Source organism: Uloborus diversus, chromosome 1 (genome assembly GCF_026930045.1).
Source record: "Uloborus diversus isolate 005 chromosome 1, Udiv.v.3.1, whole genome shotgun sequence".
NCBI classification, from domain to species: Eukaryota; Metazoa; Arthropoda; class Arachnida; order Araneae; family Uloboridae; genus Uloborus; species Uloborus diversus.
The window spans coordinates 193,632,009-193,659,320 of NC_072731.1; positions in this window are offsets into that span (position 1 = coordinate 193,632,009).

Here is a 27,312-nt window from a genome sequence, read left to right on the forward strand (position 1 = left end):
AATTGAAACTGGCAACATATAAAATCAAAACACTTAAGCTTTCACCATAGACAAAGACTACAATAGTATATTGCCTAGTGCAAGTAAAAAGCAGTAACATTTTTGCCATTTATTGTACGAGAGGCATCCGGAAAGTAGTACCCGTTTCCGTCGCATGAGGCGCTGACGACGCGTGTAGCCGCCGGTAAAGGTCAGACCGCTTCAGTGGCTTGTCTGCCTTCTCTGTTGCAAGTTCCGTGACGCTATCATTGCCTGTGTTGTTTCTGTGGCCGTTCATAATTTAAAAAAAAATGAGAACGCCGACCGTTGTGAAGTGAGGGCAGGGATTACGGCGGGCAATACAAAATCGACGGAGAGGTCTATTGTCTGATGGCGTCATTCTCCTCCATGACAATGCCAGGCATCATGCAGCAGGGATAACACAACAACTTCTGCAGCAATTTAATTGGGAAATAGTCGACCATCCACCGTATAGCCCGGACTTGGCCCCTTCAGATTTTCATCTCTTTACAAAACCAAAAGAGTTTTTGGCGGGAAAAATATTTGTCAGCGATGAAGAACTTAAAGAAGGCGTGACTACGTATTTCAATCGGCTGGCGGCGAAGGAATATGACACAAGAGTACAAAAACTCGTCACACGTTATGAAAAATGCTCAAATTTGCTTGGAGATTATGCTGAGAAGTAGTTTAAGGTGTGCTTTTCAATAAAAATGTTTACATTTGTTAATATTTACTTCTGTGACTTTATTTCACAAACGGGTGCAACGGATGGCCCTCGTACATTATCTTTATTGTACAAGCTCGCTAATTTGGTTTCCGCTAGAAAAAAAGGCGCGAAAAAATGTCCATTTCCAACATTTTCCTATTGTTAGTATTGAATCCAACACATATTTATTTCTTCAAAGATCTCGAAAACACATTTCTGCAGATAATGCCGTTTACCTGCACACGGCATTATAAGTCTGTGGCTTTCTTTCTTTTTCTGTCAAAAATGAACGTTACTAATCACAAGAATTTCGGTGTAGAATTGTATTTAAAATTTGCTTTAAAAAAGATTATAAATCTAGCTCCATACCACTTTGAAAGTCCAAACAAATTTCGTCAGAAGACTATACATTTGTTCTTTGATTGGCATGGAACAAATTTGGGGAACCTTTGAATTGGGGGACCGGGCCCGTCCCTATGCCGGTCCCAAGCCCGGGTAAATGGGGAGGGTTTTACGATGGTGTAGCATCCACGTATGTAAAACGACCACTCTTTACTTGCGTGTGAGCAGATTTGTATCTGCCCAATGGCTATCGAGTGGGACAGTGAGTAGGCAATGGGCATCACCGGAGTCAGGTCCGTACCTGGGTCCACGGTGTCTAGAGTCGTAAGTGGTTTAGATCTCGTTCCCTTACGGGTAAGGGGGCCCCGGCCGAAAGGTCAGTTCTCTGGAAGCCCCAGATGGCATAGCAGAGCGGGGTTCCCTGTTTCGTACCTCTTGCGGCTATTAAATTAATATCTTCGGTAATTACATTCCTGCAGAAGGAGACCTAGCACAGAATGCTGTAGATCAGGGGTTCTCAAACTTTTTTGAATCGCGGCACCCTTCGAACATTTAGAACTTTCTCACGGCACCCCAGTCCATCTCAATTACTTAAGGTAATTGAAAAAACTTTAATACCAGGAAAAAAATATGCATTAAACCACATTTGATAACCTCATTACCAACAATTTCCTATTTTCTTCCACGGAAAGGAGAAAGGTCAGTTGTCATTTTCGGGGCAACTGATAATTGTTACTTTCTGTTTTTTGCTACTCCTGCACATATGTGCAGCATACGCAATACAGAATTATTACCTCTACCTGATGCTTCGATGCTTTATTACAAGGACACCAGCATAAGATGAACATGGTCTTATTGATCGACAATGTTCGACAATGTTCACAAGAAAAAATGACGGTATAAAACAACATTTTTTTTGAATATGTCAACAACTTGAATTAGGCTTCAAAGAACAATAAATAACATTTTTCATACTGATAACATTACACAGTGATTCATGTAGAAATAAAACTTACCGTAAAATAAGTTTAGATAGTTTTGAGATCTCTTTTCTATGATGATAAATCTTTTGTTGCACTGTTGCCAGGTGATTAGAAACTGCTTTTTTGCACTACATCATCAGTTAATGTTTCTGATTACGATAAAGTCACGATCTAGCAAATTTTTGCTATGCTACATCAAACAATGAGGGGATGACCTTAATGGTCTGTATAACCTTATTTTGCACACCCACCAAAAACATGGACACTTCGGGGCACACCTTCCCCAGCGTGCCGCGGCACCCCGTTTAAGAACCCCTGCTCTAGATCAAGTCGTTGCCTTTCCAAAAAAAAAAGGAAATGATTATTGAAATCGGTTTCTCCGTTTAAGCAACGGTGCCACAAAAAAAAAAAAAAAAAAAAAAAATCACACGTCCAACTAAGTACCTTATTTTTATAGGTTTGGGTTTTATAACCGTTTGCACTAACGATTTTAATGAAACATTCGTTTCTCCAATTTGTCCCTAACCTGAAAGATGGGATATGCACTAGCAGGATATCGCTTTTTTTTAAATCTTTTAATCTCAACAATAAAACACAATACGGATTTGTTTTTAAAAAATTGTTAAATATATTTTTGGTTTGGGAATTCGTAAGAAAACACGAGGTTTTATACCCTCCAAAGCCATGTTGATGTAGTCATGAAAACCGCTACAAACATACAGACAGCAGTTTTATAAACGGAATTCGAAAGTTCTTCGTATTAAATGTGTAACTTTAGTAAGATAATGAACATAAAAATAGCTAGTTGTAAAACAACTTGCAATAAACTTGAATCTTAACTAATTACAGTTTTGAAAACATTTTTAATTCTGAAATTTAAAATTTTTTTTTGACGAAAGTGTGTAGTCATTCAAAGTAAATATTTTTAAATTACAAAGTACCGGAAACTAACTGCAGATAGAGAAACGGCTTAGATATTTTATAACTCTTTCCCGTAAATTGAGTCCAATAAGTAAAGATAAAGGGAAATGTACCATGGCTTAATGCTTTAGTACATGTGTTCGGTAAAATAGTGTTATTTCACGAAATCCCTATGTTCTTTACAAAAGAATGAAAGACTTTGTGTTAGATTGAGTCTATTTACGAAATCACCATCACTAGGTTTTATTACGTTTGAGAAAACGTAGCTGTAACCATAATGTTTCTGCTATAAAAGTATTTTTCTACAAAATTAATCTGATCTTATTGTGTAGGTTTTTCTAAGCTGTAGTTGAATTTCCATCAGATATAAAGCGAAGTTAGTTGTTAAATTAACTAGCAGAAGTTCCTATCCTTTTTCTTGCGAATCTTGTTCTGGATGTAAAAAAAAAAAAAAATGGAAGTAGAGAATGTAGTTTAGTTAAGAAAAGTTATTCTTTAAAGTGCAATCAAGTAAAGCTCGTAACAAAGTCTATGAAACAGTATTTTATTCCCATTGGTGGCATTTTAGTTTTTAGACTAATTCAATACCGGTGTATAACAAATTAACTATTCGCGACGCATTCGAAAGTTAGTAGAAAAATAGAGGCGAAGAATAGTTTTTCTGCACAATGAGGACTAAAATAAACTCCCATGGGGTCCCAAGCCCTAATGTGCTCATCTCAGTTTTGTGACCGAGAACTCTGGGGTGCAAGGCACATGGTATAGCTAGGTAGTCAGCCAAACACGAAACCATCAGCGTTTTGTTTCCAAGCTCGATTGGTATTCATTTATCGATCCCTCACTGCAGGGTTGGAAGGATGAATAAACCGTTACTGATACAAGGAATCGATCCCAGGGAATAATAAAGATTGCATACAATAAAATACAAAAGTTGACGGATATTATTCAGGATTATGTGATTTTAATTTAACTTTCATTTATATTTTGTTTGAAAAATAATGCGGAGAACAGTGCAGTGACTTAAAATTGTTGCCTAGTGAGCAATATAACTTTTGTAAACTTTAAAAATAATTCCAGAGTGTTCAGATTAATAAAATATGTGGAAAATGAATGCTTAAAAACGCAATGCCACGCTCAAAAGAACACACAGATACACATGCAAAAAAAAAAAAAAAAATTGTGAAACAGATAAAAAGAAAAACAACAAGGTTCTGGATGGAATCAAAGTGGTCTTCACATTAAATTCGTAATATCCGCAACAAAAAGCAAATTAAAAACTGGACTCCTGTTCACCTTGCAAAATATTGGACTTAATTTCTCCGACTAGTTTTCCGATCGCAATGTACGATTTGAGATGAACCGACATTTCAATAAAAATAAGGAATCGCCTATAGACATCATTTTAATTGCACCAAGAAAATGTTGCATCGCCTAGAAGGTCCATGGAATCAACCGAAATCTTTTGGAGTTTTTTTTTTTTTTAACAGTGAGCATGAAATATAGATCTGTATACTACCGTGAGCGAGTAAACTGTAGTATCTGAATAATGATTTTTCGGGATATTTAAAAAAAAAAAAACATGTTTCGGATTCAATACCAAGAATAGGGAAATGTTGGAATGAAACGTTTCGTGCTTTATTCAACGGAAACCAAATAAGCAAGTATGTACAGTAAAGCTAAAATACAATAGATGGTAAAAATGCAAAAAAAAAAAAAAAAAAAAAAAAGGAGAACCATTTGCAGTTACTGCTCTTTACCTGATCTCGGCAGTTTAGTGATATAGGGGAATGTGGGGCAAAACGAAATGCCTAAATGACTAAGCTTTTTAAAAATGAATAGATTTCAAATTTGTTTTGAAAATTACAGTACAGAAAGAAAGAACATTGTATTTTATAATAAAACTTTCATTGAACATTATGGGTTGTTTTTGGCAGTAATTTTGAGCCTTCTAAAAAAAGTGGAAAATTTTCCCCTTTTTTAATGGGGCAAATGAAAAATGAAATATATTTTTTAATGAAATAGTTCCTATTTTGTTATAAAAATTATTTTTAATCAAATACATCCGTGAATAAAATTTGGAATGAATAAATGAAAAGAAAATCAAACAGTAAACGAATAAATAATTAATTAATATATGATCAAAAATAAATGAGTGAGTAAAAGAGTGAATGAATAAAAAACAAGTGAATGAAGGAATAAATAAGTGAATGACTAAATGAAGGACAGCAAATGAATTCATTAATAAATGAATACGCAAGTGTTTTAGTAAATGATTAAGTGAGTAAACGAAATAAACTATTTTACTTTCCCCACCCACTTCGCCCCGCATGTGCTCGACAACTTGAGCAAAATATTTAAACTACAAATAAGGTTAATATTAACTAAATAAATATTGCACCGCATATTTAAAATTATAAATTAATATTTAAAATGTTAATAACAATAACTTTATAATTCTATAATATAAAAAGTAATTTTTGACTTACAACAAAATATTACAGTTAGAGTATCTATTTTTGAAAATTGCCTGTGATATCAAATGCTTTAATCTTTGGCGGTATTTTTTCCCTGAATGGAATAGACTATAATACCAGATAGGTGGCGCTAAACGCAGAGTAAATATTTCACCTTTTCACTTTGCCTAGTATTCCTCAAATTTGTATTTTATCCTTGATGAAATTACGAATGAAACTTTGACACATTATTGGATTAGATATTTTTACTTCCTTTTACACAAAAGGAAGTATTGTATTCGCGAACAAATTTTCACTCAAAAATCGATCTTAATTTCCATTTTTCTCTCCCCCGAATGAATGCTGAGTTTTTTTTCGACCCGATCACACGTGGTTATATACCCAGGAACGTACAGACATCCGAAATATCCATTTTGACGACCCTCCGAGTTAATTACAACGAATTTTCTCGTGACGTCCGTATGTACGTATGTATGTGCGTATGTATCTCGCATAACTCAAAGACGGTGTGTCCTAGAAATTGAAATTTGGTACGTAGACTCCTAGTGGAGTCTACTTGTGCACCTTCCTATTTGGTTGCAATCCGATGTTTCTAAGGGGGTCTTTTGCCCCTTTTCTTTGGGGGGGGGGGGTTGTCAATTTCGATGTAAACTCAAGTTGTGCTATAATTTGTCGGGCACTTGGCGATACATCGCCAGTCTTTTGGTCGCCAAGATTTGTCGCCAACTTGGCGACAAATCAATTTGGCTGCTGTTGGTGATATTTAGAGAGTAAACAATTGAATTACATTAAAATTGCCAATAATTGGGAAATGACACTACATTGGAGTAAAAAGAAGCCGTGTGATGCACACATCAGCTCGTTTCAAATACTATTAATGCATTCTGTAGATTGTTTTTTGACCAGTTCTAAAAATGACAAGCTGAAGCAAAAGTTTTTGCTACCGTGATAAAAGCGTTAAGATTTTGAAAACCAGCCAATCATCTTAAAGCTTTGCCAATCTTTTCCACTTAAAACCAGAAAGATTAATTCAATAAAATTTATTAAACTAGGATTTCATTAGCATTTCCCTGATTTCTTGTTCAAAACATTTTAACTTAACTTAACAGTAACACAATTTTAACGAAATCTACAGAGCAGGATACATACAAAGACGGATATTTTTAGGTTAACTTTCTTTCAAAATAAATATTTGTTGAAGTTTCCATATGTCAAACATGGTGACACAGATATTTATTGAACATGAAAGCAGTCGATGTCCCGACAAACGTAAGCCAATCAGAGTCGGAAACTATCGTAAGAGCAGGATTGAATTGAATTCTATTTGATGCAGCAATAGTCTAATGTTACGGCCTTCCAACATAAGTTTCCCTTTATCACATATACAATCTCTAGTGTTGAAAATAATTTTAAACTCATTTGCTGCAGTTCTGGAGCATTCTAGGGGAAACTATTCGAAATCTGATAGGAGGACTTAATCGATATTTTACAACTTTGGCATAGGCACAGGGACGGAAATTGCAATGGGCCTTTTATTAAAATTTATTAAAAAAGAAAAAAAAAGGATTGATGAGCAAGCAACTGTGTATAATTAGCGATTTCGCCTTAATAAAAGGTACAGTTTTTTTTAGATAGACTAAGAAATTGACTTAATGTTTGTTTTTTATAAATGAAGAAATATATTAAAGCTACAGAAATTTGTGTTGACTTAAGGTACTACACACACTTGGATATTAGTTTTTAAATTTTTATTTTGAAGATGTTTGTTTTTATTACATTAGGTGACTGACGTACAATAACCATTTTAGTGCAAAAGAATATAGTACACTAATTAAAGTACTCGAATTAAGATTAAATGAGCTAATTAACGTGTTTTACTTAATATGGTATCTTCAAGTTTTCTTAGAAAACAATTTAATTGAACTTTATTCCTAACACCTTCGTGTTTTCTGCCTTAATAAAGATGTTAGACATCATTATGTTTTTTTAAATATTTTTGTTTCGCTTCAGATGAATAAAAAGGCAATATTTTCTCCCAAAGTCTGAAGCTTAAAAATCTACTAAAAGTGTGTGCCTAAATTAAAAAATCTCGTAGAAGCACAAAACATTTGCTATACTGTACACTTAATAATTGTATGAAAATGGTTATGCTAGCGTACTTTATTGTTACGATGTGTTTGGAAAATAGTAAAATCTGGCAAAAAAAAAACGCGATTTTTCAGAAAGCGATATTAAAGTTTTGGAAACAGTTAATTTTATGTTGTAGCTTACGAAGAAAATACTTGTAACTAGAGAAATATTTTTGAATATTAACAACATTTTGGTATCGCTTGAAAGCTGAAAAACCAAGAATGACTTTAAAAAATGACTATTGTATGCTCTTATCATGTTTAGAGGATAAGAGTAAGTTAGAAGTGTGATTCTTACCAATAGTTGCATGCGGAAAAGCTTTCTAGTCATTGCAATTTGCGTATCACCAAATTCTTTGCAATTTACCCTGAGCCTATCTTCACCATAGGGGCATGTGCATACTTGGAATTAAACTGAAGTGGAATCATGCATGAGCAGCGAGCACCGAGTCCAAATTGTCATGAACATATTGTATAACTCATTGGATGGTGCTGAACTGCAGTACTATTTATTTCAACAAATTTATTTCAAAGCGCATTATCATTAATATATTTTCTTAAGGATGACTTTTTTTAATTCCTTTATTCATTTTTTTTTGAATAATTCTTTAATACCTCATAAAACCAGAAAAGTAAGGCATCATTTTAAAGTTCTCGGAAAATATAAAAATATGCAAAAATAAAAAAACTCGCGTTATAGCTGTGTTTTAACAAACTGAACTTTTGGGTTACCCCTGTTGATTATGGATGCCTCTAACGTGTCAGCTAGTTATTACTATCCTTATTTGTTTTAGTAATTTCCAAACTATTACACTAATCTTATTTTGCTGTTCTCCGACCAAAGTTGTTTAAATTAAATAGGAACTTTTTCGCCAGGTATTATTAAATTTCAAAAATCCACTTTTAAGCCTCTTGTTGATCATCACATTTAAAAGGAATGTTTATAATAATTTCTCTAGCAGAAAGAATTCCGGTACATTAATTTTGAATTAGTTGAAAAGTATTATGTAAATGTGAATTTTTACTTTTTCAAAACGCAATAACACATTTGTTTTCATGACATAATTTCACTTCATAAAATTTGCTTTGCACTTTCATAACCGCTTAAATAAGTTGATATGACAGATTTTATAAGGTTTATAATATAAAACCGGTTTCATGACACCGGTAAATGGGCAAAAACTCTTCCTTTATACTTCTAGTTAAGGTTTCTATACTTATCAAGATTTATAAATAAATAAATAAAAAAAAAAACTTTCGCTGAACTATTTTTTTCTACTAGGTATGTCTTGATTACAGATCTACAAACTCTAACACGAACATTTAGTACCTTATGAAGTAAGTTTTAATCCAATGAGCATATAAATATTTTCCCACATTGTGTATGATTGCAAAACCTTGTTCTCGGTAATCGAAACATTACTCAGAGAAATAGAGATAGTAAGTTTGTTTGTAATTAAACGCGAAACGCAGTAAACAGATGACGATAGAATAGTGCCGGATCTATGATTTTTTCTGAACCGGGGCAAAAACTTGGTAACTTTCGTTCTTACCCTGCTTTCTTTAAATTTTGTATCCAATTTTATCGAAAAGAAGACAGAAATAGGGATAATTTTGCTATCCACACCAGATGCAGCCACCCGGAGCAAGGGCCTCGGCTTGCTGTCCATCATATTCGGAAACACTGAGTACAACCAGCCTGGCATAGTAGCAGCTCTCGACAGAGTTTCCAACACGTTTATGTTTTTCTGAGTACTTTTATCGTAAGATTCCCACATGTTGCTTTATTTTAATTTTTTATGCAAAAAAATGAACAGTAAAAGAGCAAAGACTAAAGAAATAAGTAACATTTGAGCAGAAATAAATACGTTGATGCAGAAAAGTAAAATAAAAAACAACAACGTTTTATTGCACAAACCAAGCAGTAATTGCAAAACGCAATTGTTATTATTTGTTTAACAGCTTATCCATTGCGCATTTTTATATTTTACAGCACATTATTCGTTCGCCTCATTTACTTATTACAGAAGATATAAACTAATGTCGTCATAATGTTTTATTTTATACCAGCGGTACCAAGTGGGCTCTAGCATCCAAGTAGTTTAAGTATGAACAGAAACAACAACAAGTTGCGATCTAAACCAATTTACAAGCAACAGATGTTTACAATTAAAAGAAAGAAAAGGCAATACTGTATTGTTTGTGTGCGCCGGTTTATTCCGCTTCTCCTAGTTAGTTTTGTTTATCCAGATGTAGTGCTATTACTTTTTCCAACACCCATTGTTTTGCGTTTCACCTGCCAGATACTTAACGAGAACTCCCGGAAAAAGTAAATTTCGGCTTTTTTGATTTTTATTGTATTTTTTAGACATCATGAAGCAAAACAAAATGTTCATTAGATGAAAGTGTAATATTCGAACAAATATTTTACGAAAACACTAGTGCACCCACTCCGCACGGCTTTGCCCGTAGTAGAAAAATGAAGAGGTCATTTGGTTCGCCTATATATTTACAAATAGTGGATGATGAATTTCTCACCAATTTGCTGCGTTCATTTGCTCGCTCATGTTACAGTTCCACGTTATGACAATTTGCTAATTTACTCGTCCACGGTATGATAATTTGCTTGGTAAAATGTTCTTAAAATTGGAATAGAAAAAGAATAAAATCGAATTTTCGAAAAATCGCTTTGAGATGTTCACTCTTATTGTACGAACTAATTCTGTGCCAAATTTCATGAAAATCGTCAGAACGGTCTAGGCGCTACGCGTGTAACAGACATAGAGATCCAGATGTCCAGAGACCCAGGCATCCAGAGACTCACATCCAGAAATCCGGGCATCCAGAGACGCAGACATCCAGAAATCCAGACATCCAGACACACAGACTTTCAGCTTTATTATTAAAAAAGAGGCTCTCAAATTTCAGTTCACCTAGTATAAAACATTTTCATTCTCAATTCAATCAACGATTTAAACCTCAAAAATGCTAAACATCGAAGGATAATTTACGTTCTTTACTTTATGAACTCGTTTTTTTAAACTCAGTATTAGTTAGTCCTCTCTCCCTTGATGGTTAAATGGTTAAATAAATGTTTCTTTGCTTTATGAATTAATTAGAATTGCTATAGTTTGTATTAATTATCGAGCTCTCGCATTTATTACGATATACCTTAGCGATTAAATAGTTTATCGTTGCTCAAAAGCAAATTAAAGTACTTGTCTTCTTAATACTCATTGCTTATTATTTCTTTTAACGACTAAACAAATAAGTAGATCAGAAAAATCATGTGTTATTTTAAATCGACTTGAGCCAGATAATCTTCTTAGAATAATCATATTTTTTACTGCTATAATCTCAAATAATAAAACACTTATTAACTCTTAATATTAAAAAAAAGAATGGCTCTGGCAGCAGCTCAAATTTTCTTAATATGTCAGCAGCTATAAACATTTAAAGATTGTAAGTTCGTGTTTTACTAATCCATTAGTCAGGAAAAGCGATTTTTCCCCCTAGCACGTAATTTTCTATTTTGCAAACGAAACGTAAAAAACATGTAATAAAGTCATTTCGAAAGAATAACCTTGAAACTTTAATGCATGTACTTAGCTTAAATAAGATGAGAGAAATATTCAATACTGCATAATGCATCTAAATGTTAACGGTTTTTTCAATTTAACATTATTAAGAAAATCATTTTGCTGTCTGAAAGCAGTGAATCATTAATCTCGACGTTTTAGTTCTGTAACAAGTTAAATTACATCTCTCTTAATTAACTGTAATTGTGTTTGGAATCCAAATATTTAATTATATTGTACCTCTTGAAGGAAAACGAATAGTACGAGAGTTAGCAGATAACAACGGAAGAAATCATTAATAATTGCATTCAAGCAAACATTGTTTTTTATTGGGGACTCAAAATGACGTTTTTCCTCTTGTAACTATTCCTATGTGGTACGGAAATATAAGTCTCAAGATTTCTCGTGCATTGCTTTTAGAATTCTGTTGTGAGTAATGAAGCATATTCTTGTTCGATGACTTCGTATGCACTAGGCACAGGGAAAAATGAAACATCAGTTACTCTCATGCAGAAAAAAATAGTTTTTGTTTTCCGTTGGTGCATAGTATAATGTAGTTTTGTTGTTACACCGCAATTTGATTTGTTCAATGGAACTCAAAGAAAAAACTAATTCTTTTCAAACATTAATTAAACAGGTTACAGGGTTAAAAAAACGATTGAAATGAAGTTTGCGTAAAGCTTATGTTTAATTTCTCTTTCGTTCATCCATTGAGTGTACCAATTGCATAAAAAGAAGATATTGATGTAAAACACCTACACTGATTCCATACAGCTAACTGAACCATTAGAAAAAAAACTTTCTGCTTTCTTTTAAATTATAACAGCCCTTACATGTATTTTATTTTCTTAAAGTAAACCCGTCGTAAATGTAAAATGATGTAAAGTGAGTCATTTTAAAATACTTCGAAACAAAAAACAAATATTTTTTTAAAATCATTTACTACTCATTTAAAACTATTTTTAACAGAAGAATCTATCTTAAAATAAAAATATTACTCTTGAGGTTAGAATTTACAGTTTTGATATTTTTACAGACATTTCCCCGAATGGAATGACTTTCGCTACTCTCATTCTAGCAGTGGCAAATGTATGTTTTCTTGTTACATACCTAATAGTATAATATATTAAGTAATATTTATTACCTAAAATTTGCCACTAGGAGAATTACCGATTGTGATTTTGTTAGTTTTTATTTTAGAATTGTTCAAGGGATGTGAATAAATAATGACTTATTGAAAGCATCACCGTTTTTGAACATTTGATTAAAGTAAAGGGAAAGCAAATTAAATATATTTTGGGATGATACAACAAAAAATATTATACATAGTACAACATGTATTTGTTTTAGATTGTTTGTCTCCGTGGCCCCTTTCTCAATTGGAGGTTAACATTTTAACTAGAGTTTTCTAAGTGCAATTTTCTTCTACATGTTCCGCCATTTCATAAACTTTGACATTAAAAAAAATCTTGCTTTAATTAAGTTGCCTCCGGTAACTTCTTTATTATACCTTGTTGTTGTGATTTTTGCGAGAAATTTCAAAAATGTATTTAAATTACGTTTTAAAAACGTGCGAATATTAGTGTGATTAAATGAAGTATTCTTGGTCTTGAGACCGTTGCATAACAGTTTAGAGGACTGAAAGGTAAGTAGAAAATCCAAAAATGTATAAAATAACCATAAAAGATACATGCTCTGCTTTATCAGTTATGTCGATAAAAGCTAAGATAACGACTGTTCCTCGAACCGACATTGCGAAGATAATGTTTATTACACATTCTTCAACTGTTTACATAATTTCTCGCAAAAATGCCTTTCAGCGGTTTCAAAAATCACTCTAAAATGGGGTCTTTTTATTTATTACTTTCACACAAATAAAAGCCGCAAAGCAAATTAATGGAATAAAGTTTCGCAGTTATATCTAACATCATTTCTGCAATGCCCAATTCAAATACAGGGGAAGGTTTAATATATTCAAAAACAGCTGCTTCTAAATTGAGTCTCCTCAGAGAAGTTGATGGGAAATGCTCCACTCTTAAATGTTTCGAAGTATAAGACTCGTAACCTAGCGCCATAACATGCAATGCCACCATTAGTTGGGAAAGAAGGAAAATGAATTCATATTACAAAAGCTGCGGGTATAAAATCGCCACTCAATTTCATTGAATCTAGAGTTGAACTTTTGACAGTTGTTACAGCTATTCTTCTTGGAAATTAATTCAAGCACTTGAAGTTATTTTAAGGATCTACGATTAAGGTGTGCGTGTAGCTTTGTATAAACTAATTCTTTGCTTAAGTAAGCTGTGTGCACACAATAAGCCTTTCTAACGTTTAATAAATAATAATATTTCAATATATTTTTTGCTTAAAATGAAAGTCATTGCTAAGAGACTTGCGACTAAAGGGATCCTGCATACAGTGGCTCCCAAAAGTATTCGTACACTTTGAAATTTTTTAGTAAAACCAAATTAACGAGAAACTGATTTCGAATATGAAGTCCAATATTATTTCACATCATGCCTATGTAGTTCTAAATACAACCCAGTAGCTTTTTCAAAATATTGAGGGATCGTTTTGAAATGGGTCAAAAAACGAAGAGACAGAGAAGTAACGCGTCACAAAAGTTATCGTGCACTCAAATATTTTCGAATAAATTCATAATTAAAATTATCATATGTTGTTTTTTTAATTAATTATTTTTGCATTGTGGTGACCCTTAAAAGTCAATTGGCTTTATTTTTTGTTTATTTATTAATTAATACTGTGCTTACTTCTTTAAAATGACTGGTATTCATAAAAAACAATAAACACCATTTGAAATTTGAATTTATTCCTTACAGTAGCGGTAAATTGGCTTGAAATGTCTCTAAATTAGTTAATTTATTTCATTCTATTGTAAAGTGCTTGATAAAAAGCTTTAAAGAAAGGAATCGGACCGAAAACAAGGTAAGTTCGACCGGCAAAGTTGACAAAGCGTGATCGGAGATTTAAAGTTAAAAAATGTATGAAAAATACACATTTGAGTACTGTAAAAGTTTCTGCAGAGTTAAATGAAACATTTTTTCGTTGCTTAGCATGATTTTTACATAAAAAACTTTAGTAGGGGATGATGTAAAAATGTCTCGAATCGTTCAAAAATGACTCAAAGATATTTTAATTAAAATTTTTTTTTTTTAAATTCATGTTCGAGGTCAAGTTATTTTTTAAATAACCTTTTTCTAAAGCAAATCATTCTATTGTACCAGTATTTTCACCAGGTTAAATTTTTGTTTAGGGATTTTTTTTGTTTTTTTGTTTTAAACAGTTAAAAGTTAAACGTAAACTTAGCGAATTCCAAAATAAAAAGCAAAGACATATTTTATCGATAGTGAGCCACATGTTTCATTTATTGCTTGAAACTTTTTCTTAAAATTATATTACACACCGTAAAAAGTATTTGTACTGCAATTGACAATATAATCGCTTTGATTGACTCAGAATGCACAAAATGTTTGTAAAAGTTTAAACCTGTATTACTTGTTAATTCTACATTTAGACAATTATTTGTGGTAACGCTAATACGAGTAATCTCTTTCATTTGTACTTGATAGTTTTATTTGAGATCTGTCCTAAAATATCGACGCCACCCAATGTTCAAAATGTGTTTTAAAACCATTTATTTATATTTATCAACGTTATCTATTGTTCCGTACGATTTATAAATTTTTTTGGCTATGTTTTCCAATGAACAAGTCAAATTAACCATACTTGGATACAGTTGTGCCAGCCTCGACATTTGTGGTGCCCAATATTTTGTTTCAGACATATTGAGCGCAAATTTCTTTTACGGTAAAAATCCTCATTATGACGAATAGTAGCTTTTTTTGAAGCTGAAGTAGCTCCAGTTAGCTGAAAAATAGCAAATTTAATGTGCAATACTCTAGAGGTAAATATGTTTTGCGAATACATTTTTAAAACTTAGCTTTACGTTTTTCTGGAGAGAGAGAAAAAAAAACACACACAGAAATTATGTAAAAAACCTTTTTCTTGAGCATATGTGTATACAAAATATATAATACATTGATTTTCTTCGACTCCATGAAACGAATCTCTCATTATGAACTTCGGAACTGTAATGTACCTTACTTAAACAGATGAAATGAACGCAAAATATTTGATATCTAAGAGACTGAGAATTCCATTAACGATATGTGGAACCAAAATCTATTAAGTAAACTAAAACTTTCGGAACTATTGACAAGCTGCAAAATTAATTGCATATCTTTATGGGATTCAAATATGCAATCTCTCTCATAATTAAAATTCAAATTCCAGACAGTTGATCTACAGAATCACTAATTTAAATCTCCTGTATAACGTTATTAAAACTATATGATAAATGAAAAAAAAATGTGGAGGTACTTACTTACCTTTAACATTTTCTAGCTTAAAATATATCTTTGTACAAAGCATATATTTTTTTAGAAATCATCAGAAAAATAACTAATATAGTTAATGCATTTTCGTAGCATTTCGCAAATAAAATGCAACGATAAAATCGTAAAAGGAAAGCATAGATGAATGAAAACAAAAAAAGAAAGTAATTAACTTGCATTAAAAGATGTTTTCAATTTGAATGTATAACCACATTTTAAGCAGCATATACACTCAGGCCTATTTTCCCCAGAAAGACAAATTCGAGGAAACATACCTGTTCAGTAAAGGAGGAAACGTTCATTTTCAGCAAGCAAGTATTTTTTTTACACCTATAGAAAACTTAAAGATATATCCATCTGTGCTTATACAAAACTATTTAGTAGGTATACTAAATAGTTTTTAGTATACCTACTAAATAGTTAGTTAATTTATTTCATTCTATTGTAAAGTGCTTGATAAAAAGCTTTAAAGAAAGGAATCGGACCGAAAACAAGGTAAGTTCGACCGGCAAAGTTGACAAAGCGTGATCGGAGATTTAAAGTTAAAAAATGTATGAAAAATACACATTTGAGTACTGTAAAAGTTTCTGCAGAGTTAAATGAAACATTTTTTCGTTGCTTAGCATGATTTTTACATAAAAAACTTTAGTAGGGGATGATGTAAAAATGTCTCGAATCGTTCAAAAATGACTCAAAGATATTTTAATTAAAATTTTTTTTTTTTTAAATTCATGTTCGAGGTCAAGTTATTTTTTAAATAACCTTTTTCTAAAGCAAATCATTCTATTGTACCAGTATTTTCACCAGGTTAAATTTTTGTTTAGGGATTTTTTTTGTTTTTTTGTTTTAAACAGTTAAAAGTTAAACGTAAACTTAGCGAATTCCAAAATAAAAAGCAAAGACATATTTTATCGATAGTGAGCCACATGTTTCATTTATTGCTTGAAACTTTTTCTTAAAATTATATTACACACCGTAAAAAGTATTTGTACTGCAATTGACAATATAATCGCTTTGATTGACTCAGAATGCACAAAATGTTTGTAAAAGTTTAAACCTGTATTACTTGTTAATTCTACATTTAGACAATTATTTGTGGTAACGCTAATACGAGTAATCTCTTTCATTTGTACTTGATAGTTTTATTTGAGATCTGTCCTAAAATATCGACGCCACCCAATGTTCAAAATGTGTTTTAAAACCATTTATTTATATTTATCAACGTTATCTATTGTTCCGTACGATTTATAAATTTTTTTGGCTATGTTTTCCAATGAACAAGTCAAATTAACCATACTTGGATACAGTTGTGCCAGCCTCGACATTTGTGGTGCCCAATATTTTGTTTCAGACATATTGAGCGCAAATTTCTTTTACGGTAAAAATCCTCATTATGACGAATAGTAGCTTTTTTTGAAGCTGAAGTAGCTCCAGTTAGCTGAAAAATAGCAAATTTAATGTGCAATACTCTAGAGGTAAATATGTTTTGCGAATACATTTTTAAAACTTAGCTTTACGTTTTTCTGGAGAGAGAGAAAAAAAAACACACACAGAAATTATGTAAAAAACCTTTTTCTTGAGCATATGTGTATACAAAATATATAATACATTGATTTTCTTCGACTCCATGAAACGAATCTCTCATTATGAACTTCGGAACTGTAATGTACCTTACTTAAACAGATGAAATGAACGCAAAATATTTGATATCTAAGAGACTGAGAATTCCATTAACGATATGTGGAACCAAAATCTATTAAGTAAACTAAAACTTTCGGAACTATTGACAAGCTGCAAAATTAATTGCATATCTTTATGGGATTCAAATATGCAATCTCTCTCATAATTAAAATTCAAATTCCAGACAGTTGATCTACAGAATCACTAATTTAAATCTCCTGTATAACGTTATTAAAACTATATGATAAATGAAAAAAAAATGTGGAGGTACTTACTTACCTTTAACATTTTCTAGCTTAAAATATATCTTTGTACAAAGCATATATTTTTTTAGAAATCATCAGAAAAATAACTAATATAGTTAATGCATTTTCGTAGCATTTCGCAAATAAAATGCAACGATAAAATCGTAAAAGGAAAGCATAGATGAATGAAAACAAAAAAAGAAAGTAATTAACTTGCATTAAAAGATGTTTTCAATTTGAATGTATAACCACATTTTAAGCAGCATATACACTCAGGCCTATTTTCCCCAGAAAGACAAATTCGAGGAAACATACCTGTTCAGTAAAGGAGGAAACGTTCATTTTCAGCAAGCAAGTATTTTTTTTACACCTATAGAAAACTTAAAGGCCGAAGTTTTTCCCTATATACTGCGGAGAAAAATCTCGAATTTAAGTAGGTCGATATTCCAAATTGTCTGTTTACTGTCTATGTATCCTTGTAAGAAATGATCATGTGGGTTAAGCTTAGTGCTTGGTGAAGACCTTTTTTTTTTGTTTGAACCCGTTATAAACCTTTGCTTTGGGACTGATGTGGAATCTTTCTGGATAGTAAATGATTAATTATTTTACAGCTTTTCAAATTTCATAATGATATGAGAAAATTTCCTATACATATGAATTTTTTCATTTTGAAATAATGTCTTTTAAATTGTGAAAAATTGTTCAACCACATTTTAAGCAGCAAGCAGATACGACCCGACCTATTTTCCCCAGAAAGATAAATTCCAAGAAACATACCTGTGAAGAAAAGGAGGAAACGTACAATTTCAGCAAGCTTGTTTTTTTTCACACCTATAGAAAACTTAAAGGACGAAGTTTTTCCCTATATACTGCGGAGAAAAATCTCGAATTTAAGTAGGTCGATATTCCAAATTGTTTGTTTACTGTCTATGTATCCTTGTAAGAAATGATCATGTGGGTTAAGCTTAGTGCTCGGTGAAGACTTTTTTTTTTGTTTGAACCCGTTAATGACCTTTGCTTTGGGACTGGTGTGGAATCTTTCTGGATAGTAAATGATTAATTATTTTACAGCTTTTCGAATTTCATAATGATATGAGAAAATTTCCTATACATATGAATTTTTTCATTTTGAAATAATGTCTTTTAAATTTAAAAAAAAATCGATGTTATTTTATAAACTTTGTAGGACAACCCGAAGCAATTCAAGTTACATGGTTTCAGAAATTTTTGTGAACGTACATTTCGTAGTAATACAAGTACTTCATCAGTTTGGAATTTAAAAAAATGTCATTTTGCCTATGTCAAATGTATATTTGTTTCAAATATGAATACTTTTTGTAAAAATGTTTTTTCATAAAGGGATACTGCGTATCGAAAATTCATAGATCGTAATTGTTGTATCGAATATCGCGATTGTTTCAATTTTTCAAAAGGAAAAAAGCTACTGGAAAACGAGCAGCATTTTGTATCACTTAATAAAGAAAATAGTTTTTTTTTCATGAATGTTGAAATTAAAATAATTGAATACCACTAAGTGTTGCTCTTATCAGAAGCATTCCAGTACAACGCTAATAAATCGAGGAAGCACGTTTTACTCTAATAAAAAAAGCAGCTTGTCTCGTTTAGAGAAATTTCAATGCATAATTTCTGCACACAAACACTATTAAAGTTAATGAAAGCCATAAAATGTACCTAGCGTAGGATTTTATTTCCGTTATTCCTTTAAACAACAATACTTAAAAGCAATTGCGCTTACACTGCGATCGAATGCATTATAAAGTTCTGTTTTTTTAAACTTTGCAGATCAATTTGCATGTTATTAGGAATTGCAATGTTCAATGGAAGAAAATGATCTTGAAAAGCATTTCTATTTGTTACACTGGTTGAACTCATTGAATAAAGCATATAATTTGGTTTGCTGACTATTTTTGTGACGTTTGAAAATCTAAATTGCATATGAGTCTTGATCAAACTCAATTTGATTTAACATAATAGTGAATATCAGAAAGGAAGGGATAAAATAGTGAAATGGAAGTAATTTTCGGGAGCGCGAAACATCAAGTGAAATTGGTCATTTAAGATTACAGATTATTATTACAGAAAATTTGTTGTGGTAAAAAAAGATGCTCATTTTCTTTTTTTATGTGGAATCTTTTTTATAAATGAGTTTTCGTCTTATTTTTCTTTTCTGGAACAATTGTATACTAGAAATGTAAAATCAACAACGTTTAACAACGTCTGCATTGCATCACGAATTTTCAATGCATTACAGACTCTTTTTCAGGGATGCAAGAAGTCTCTCTTTCAATGCAGAAATACGTGTTTTTGTGCTAAACTGGAGAAAAACATAGTTAATGTTACAGCTATTTAAATGTGGAATAACATCAATTTTTTAATCACTTGAACACAATTTTATTCACCATAAAATATAGCTTTTTTCACGATTGTTTGCAGGAAATGTGCAATCTACAACCTCTTTAATACACGATAAAAATAATGAAAAAAATCATTAATTTTCTCATTGAAAATTGAAAAAAAATATATTGATCCTATGTCATCAAATTCCATTAACACTGTCTTCTGAGTCCGATTTTTTAAAATTGACTAACTACAACATTTTCTGCTAGTGCAATCGTCGCAAAACATGTCTCAAAACGATGCTTTTCATTGCATTTTAAACGGTTTCGAACTTTGCGATTTCCAATGTTTATTACAGGGCCGCGCCGTACCTATGTGCAAGGTCGTGCGGGGCACGACGGCGCCAGGGTCAAAAAGGCGGCGAGCTCAAAAAGCAAGGGTTGAAAAAAGCGCTTCGGACATTGTATTTGTTTTAAATATTGAATTCAACGCCTTTTCAACGATTCCGTAATTTAGAATATATATATATATTTTTTTGTGGAAAAGATTTTAGATACAGATTTTGAAAAAGGTGGAATCTGTCTTCATTACTATACTCTTTGGTGGTTGAGGACTCTATCGGCAAATTTTTTGGCACTGAAGTTCCAAAAGTGTTTTTAAGACGATTTTCGATGAATTTACGGAGATCTGTACCGGAAATGTTTCGGAACTGAAGTCTCAAAAACACAGTTGCGAGCCATCTTTGATTACGTTAGGAAAAGGGATGAGGTTCGTAAATCTCCTCTCCCGAGTTATGGAATTGGGGCTCTACAAGGAATTTTATCATGGGTGTGTTAGGGAGAGAAAAGGTTCTGGGGCTTGCAACATTTTTCAAAATTGAATTTTAGAAACGCGATTTGAAACCATCTTTGGTAACGTTAGAGAAACTCATAATGTTCAAGCACTTCCCTCTGCTATTTTTCAAAAGTGCAGTTCCTGAAATACAATTTTAATTGTTGTTCGATGATGTTAGAGAGAGAGAGAGAGAGTTTTCGGGAAACTCTCATCTGTAATTTTTCCAAAATTTAAGTTGTAAAACGCAATGCCGCTCCTCCCTTCAAGAATTCTTAAATCAGCCCTTGGTTATACTTCAATCTTAAAATATAATCAGTGACTTGTTGTCATGTTTGGACAGGCATAAAAGTTAGATTAATTATTCATCAATTAGAGCTTCGAGAGGTATTTAGAGCGACGTTAACTTTCATGTTTAAAATATTGTCTTTTTTCAAAACGTATTAGCAAATCAGGAGCTACTGAACTCAGGTATATACTTATACGAGTTGATTCGACTAACAATGTTTCGCGAAACAGTTACATTATCCTACATTTTCGAGTAAAATATTTCTTTAAATATTAGAAACGATGATTGAATTAGTAATTTAACAGTTTTGCATAATGAACGTTACTTTAAACTTATCATTGATGAAATTTCAAAAAAGTTAATCCGAAGGTGTACGGATACCTTAACTCAGTGAAGTTTAACCAATTTCTACCTGAATACCACACCTTATATTAAAGTTCGTGGGCCAAAAAAGAGATAAAACCAACGTTTTTTTTAGAGACTATGACTATTTGGCTCCAAATGTGCAACAATGATTTATAATACTGAATAAAGATTATCGACTCTTTTGGAAGGTTTCAGATCACAATTTTCGATTCATAACATGAAACATAGTAACTGGACACATGGATCTTCATGGGCCACAGGTTGGATACCACTGACTTAATTGTAACAAATCAATCAATGTATAGGGACTTGGGATCTCCGTCCTCTGCTCGCTTCGTTTGTTAATCCCAGTCCATCACTCGCGTCGTACTTTTCTTCGCCTTCAGCAGCCGCATCCCCGATTCGCCTTCGGCATTGTAGTTCAGAGCTTACGCCCCCTCTTCGTGGCGAGTGACTTGGCGTTTTCACCAAGGTCGACAAAAGTTCTGGCAGTTTCTCGCTATATTTGGCAACTGAATCGGATATATGTCGTCAAGTTTTGTGCTAACTTGTGCCAATTGATGATTTTAAAGATATATTTGGCAATTCATATCTCCGACTCATTAAGGTTCAAAAGACCTTAACAGAGTAAATTACCTTTCTTCCTGTACCCAACAGCCCCTGCCTGGGAGACATTGCCAGTCCGCAAGAGATAGTGTTGCAGAAAAACATACTGACATGCACAGATTTCAATAGTGTAGATATCAATAAAGTAAAAACATAATTGCTTGATTATTTGATAGGCTATTAAATGAAATTTCGTAAATATTCAAAATAAATGAAATACTATGTTCATATAATCTTGTTTTCAAGACTTCATTTCGACACCTCTTTTAATTTGTTTGGAAAATGTACAGACTCTCAACCCTTGAATATTCAAATGAACACTGCATATGCGATCTTAAGTATATACAAATCCTTCTGGCGGATGATCATCCAATTTTTCATTTTATCGATAAATTCATAGTTTCATTCACTTTTATAGATAACAGTTTATAATGATTTTCATCGATCAGAATGCTAATAATTAATTATTTAATCTGATCGTCGCAAAATATATGGTGCATCCTTTAGATATCAAATTCGTCCCCCATTTTTATCGGTTTAATTAAAGTGTATATCGATTTGATATTTCTCCCTAAAAGGTTTATTAATAGATTCTGCAGCCAGTTTAAAAATAAGTTACTGAAGAATTAAATTTTGGGCGTAGCGTGCTCTAGGAAAACCAATCGGATAGCAGAAAAAAAAAGTTTTCCTTTTTTTAATCTTCCGGAAAATGATAACAAAGAAAGTATTTCTTAACGGTTAATTAATTGATAAAGAATGAACTACAAACATAGGGTAATTGAGTTCTTGAAATTTATTTTTGGATTTAATCACTCTTCACGTAGTATAAAGTGTCCAAAAACTCCTGTCTGTACGTGTGAATACGCAAAGTTCGAGAACTATCCGGCACTGAAATGTTCAGTTTGCTTCCGTTCGTTCTGGAAAGCTTTAGAGACCGGTAGGAAAAAATATCGGTTTGTAATTGATTTTTGAATCCAGTGTTAAGCACAACATTTGCGCCAATACCGCCAACATGAGGATTTCCTCATATTAACATAATATATCTGTCGAAATATATCTAGCAATAAAAAAAAGTTTTATAACGGTGTTTTTAATGGTATTTATTAAGGGGGTCCGTGACACAAAAATCGTCAAACTTTGCAATTTTTTTTTAATCATTTAAAAGCTATTTCCATTTTTTCTGCTTAAAATGCCGTTTGAATCTTGTTTATATCATAATTAGAAAGAAAGATATAATTATTCTGTTGCTTGCTTTTAATTAATAGTATTTTTGACTTTAAAACTTTAACGCGTTTTTCTCCATGATGCAATGTTTCCCGATTCTTTGCATTCAAACTCATATAAGTCAAGAACTAATAAAGATAAAACCATGAAATTTGGAGTATATGTTATTCAAACAGTTTACTTGAATTTTTATTCGGCAAATTTCAAAAAAATGTTTACTTCAAAAAAAGTGAGTTTTTAGAAAAAAAATACCTTAGAATTTTTCAAAATTTTTTTACAAATATTTTAAATTTTTTGTTGAATTAATATTTTTTAAATTGACGAATAAAAATTGAAACTTTATTCGTATTTAGATTTATGAAAACAATTCAAAACTGACCAAGAATATTTTGAGTTTTAGCGATTTAAAGTAACCCCATTTAAAAAAAATAATAATAAAAATCATTTTCAAATATTTTTTGAAAAATATATATGCTATGATTTCGCTTATTTAATAAATGGTGGCAGAGAGCAAAAAATTTCAAAACTCTAAACTGTTTAATAATATTGTTTTTCAAAATGGGTCCCGGAGTCACTTAAATATGTGAGTTATTTTTGTAAACACGAAACTTTTCTAAAGATTCAAAGCTCGATGCTCTAAATTTTTTTTAGCAGGAGCAATAAGCGTTTTATCTTAGTTTTGAAGGGCTTGCTTAAATGCAAACATCGTTTCGAACTTTTTTTAAGTTACGATTTTATCCTTCTTTGTTATACCATCCCCCATCTTTTACCATTTTGCAAGACCATTTTCCAAGCTTCAATTTTTGATCCAATAAAAGTTGCTTGATAAAATCTATAAGAAACAAAGAACATATATGTGTGTATATATTGTATATATGTTTAATATACAAATTCAGTTTACTTCAGATCTTGACCAAATTCGACAAAGAGGTACTTGGGCACCTGAAAAGGAACTCGGAAGTACATACAGTTCGAATTTAAATTTTAGGACCAGAAGATGACATTAAATGGCTATTTCTAATAGAAATAGTAATCTGATTGCTTTGAATTCAGTTGCATTCGAAATATATCCCCGAAGTAGATTTGCTTCCTCCGGATTTCAGAACCACCAACTCTGTAAAAATCACCAGGAGAAAAGTTATAAGCATTTTTAAGAAATTGTAATTTATCGTCTGCAGTGAGCTCAGTTTTAATTAGCGTGAATAAAATCATTGAGAAGAAATATCTATTGATATTTTATTTGTACTGTGAACAAGTAAAATTATTGTCTTTGTTGTGAGGCTTTTCTTGTAATTGGGGGATTTAAAATTTTTCTTGTTACCGAAATCTGCCAGGAAATTTTTTCGATTATTTTTTTTTTTCTTAAGCTTGATGGCTGTACACGTGCCTCTTGACATAACTTTTATTTTCGAGGTAGACCGTGAAAAGCCGGACGACGTAGCTAGCAAATAAATAAAAAGAAAAAAAAAACGCTGAAATGTGGATTTGAGTAAAGTATTGTGGTTTTTGAAAGAACGTTAAAATCTTAAGCACTACTTTGGAAAAATAAATTCTTAAATAACATTTTTCTAGACAATTCTACTATGATAATCATCATACATCAAAGCAGGGAATAGACATGACAAAAATAAACATGTTATAACTTCTCAAATGAATAAAAAGAACTATGAAACGAGTCACCGGCCCGATCAGAGATCTAAAAAAATCTGGTGAGAAAACCATCGTATATACGTAGAAAATATGTATTTGTCAAAGAAAAAAAGAGAAAAGACTTAGTTAAAAAAATCTACAGAAAACAGTTGCAAACGATTCTTCGCGAGGAAAAAAAAAAAAAAAAAAACTGCAATTACATTTGATTAACTCCCAGATTAATTTGGAAAAAAAATAAAACAAATCATGAAAATAGTTGCCCTAATCAGACGATGATAAGAATATTAAACAAATAAACAAAGCAAGTGTTTAATCAATCATTTGCTCTGAAGAACGTGATAATTTTTAAAATGAGAAAGAATAAATAATGTTGATTATACAGAATGGAACAAAACTCAATTTTCAAAAGTATAATACTATCCAGGACAATAGAGAATATTTGTTATGAAAGATTATATTTTTCATTAAAAAGTATAATTTCATGTTATATCCTAGAAGTGTTTCGCAAACCTAATACAGTCGAACAATGATTTCCTAACTATACCAATCTAAATACAACAATTATTTTATTTTTCAACACTTAATGCTTCCATTGCGTGTATTGGTGTAAGATATATACTCCAATGAATTAAGAAAAATAGCATATCCTGTGTTATCTTCAAGCTGTTGCTTAATTAAGGAGCAACGGTTTGAAAATATTTTTATCAGACCGATTTCCAGACACAGAAGTATATTTACATTTCTGTTTGTAAGGTATCTCACAATTCTTAATCATGTAAATTGTGTAAAACTTAACTTAATGAATCTATGCAATATTTTTAAATCCTGAGTTTCTATTATAGTTGAACACCATATTTTTTATTTCTTAGGGTGTGGCAAACGTATTAAAAACAATGTGTGATGATTTTTTAAAGTATTTAAGATAATTTTGATAAATTTATATTTACTAGTACTGAAGGGTGATTTTGTGCAGTTATTATCACAATATTTACAAGTAATAAGATCAGAAGATCTTTCTGTGCAAATTACCAGGTCATTGAACTATTTTTCCGGTAAAAAAATAAAACTTACTCAATTATAATAACAAATGAAATCCTTAAGTCTGATCTAAATATTCAAGAACATTCAAAACAACAATAAATTCTTATGCTTTGGTTGGTTTTTAGTGGTTGAACTAATGATTTTTTAAGTTTAAAATAATTATGAGTTTAATTTTGAATTTTTAGTTTCATCTTTCTAACACGAAAAAAAAGAAAGAAAAAAATAGCTAGTTAATGTTTAAAAAATACATGCACATTTCAGTGTTCAAACGGATAAAAAAATTTTAATTTTGCTTACTTTTAGAGATTTTTGCTTTTTTTTGTTAACCTTTGAATTCCCAGAAATGGAAACTGCATAATACTTATTTCCTATATTGTTTCAAAATATTTCGCATTTTATTTTTCTCAGTATTATTTCCAATTATGGATTCAGGCAGTGTACGAACGTTTATGCAAAAAGTTACCATTTAATCAATGCTTAAAATAAACACTTATCGTAATTACAGATTGTTTCTTCATAATTGTTTAAATAAAATACAGTCTTACCTTTGGTTTACATTTAATATTTAGCACCATGAAGATAAACGCATCCATTTTTAATCTAAACTGGTTTTGTATCTAATATTTTTTACTAACTAACTCGTAAAAAAGCCCCTCATCCGTTTGATATTTAATAAAATTATTTAGTTTAAAGGTGTTACAGCGAAAAAATCCAAGTATTTGAAATTACTTGCATAAATTCCGAAACAAGAGATAATTCACCTTTACACTTCACTGCTTTTACTTCAATAATGTTATCGAACAAAATTAAAAGTTATTTAAAACAAAATACATGTTCAAGGCTTTCTTTCAGTGCCATAAACATAATATGGTAGAATCAATAAAGTAAAGAGCAGTTACTTTTTAGAAATAAAGAACATTCACGTTAATGCCTCGTCGCTACATGTAATAACCTCTGCTTCTTCGTCCAACATACGTCAGTAAAGATTATGTAAAATTCAAACGAGAAAACTGCGATGAAAAATTATTTTTAAAATTATTAAAGTTCTCAATTCTGGTGTAGAAATCGACGCTTTCCGTGTTTATAACAAATTTAAAAGTGTAACGGTTTAACGTATTGACGAAAATTTAACACGATAGTTTATTGATTTGACCTTTGCTGCATGTTTGACCTGCTGCTTTTTAAAGCTCTGCAAATATATTTCAATTTCATCAACTGTATCAATTATATTATTATTTATTATAATTGAAATATTTATATTAATTATTTATTGTTAATATTTTTTTATGAAACATCGTTTCCAAGGTCACCAATACATTAAAATAATAATTTCTTTGTTAACAGCATTAACATTTAAGGCAGTGAGAAGCAAAGGAATGTAGATGACAAATTTGAACTTTTGAAGATAACCAGCACAAATGATAGGGGAGCTTGTCTTTTGTAACGGGGCAAGAGATAGTTCTATTTACCCTAG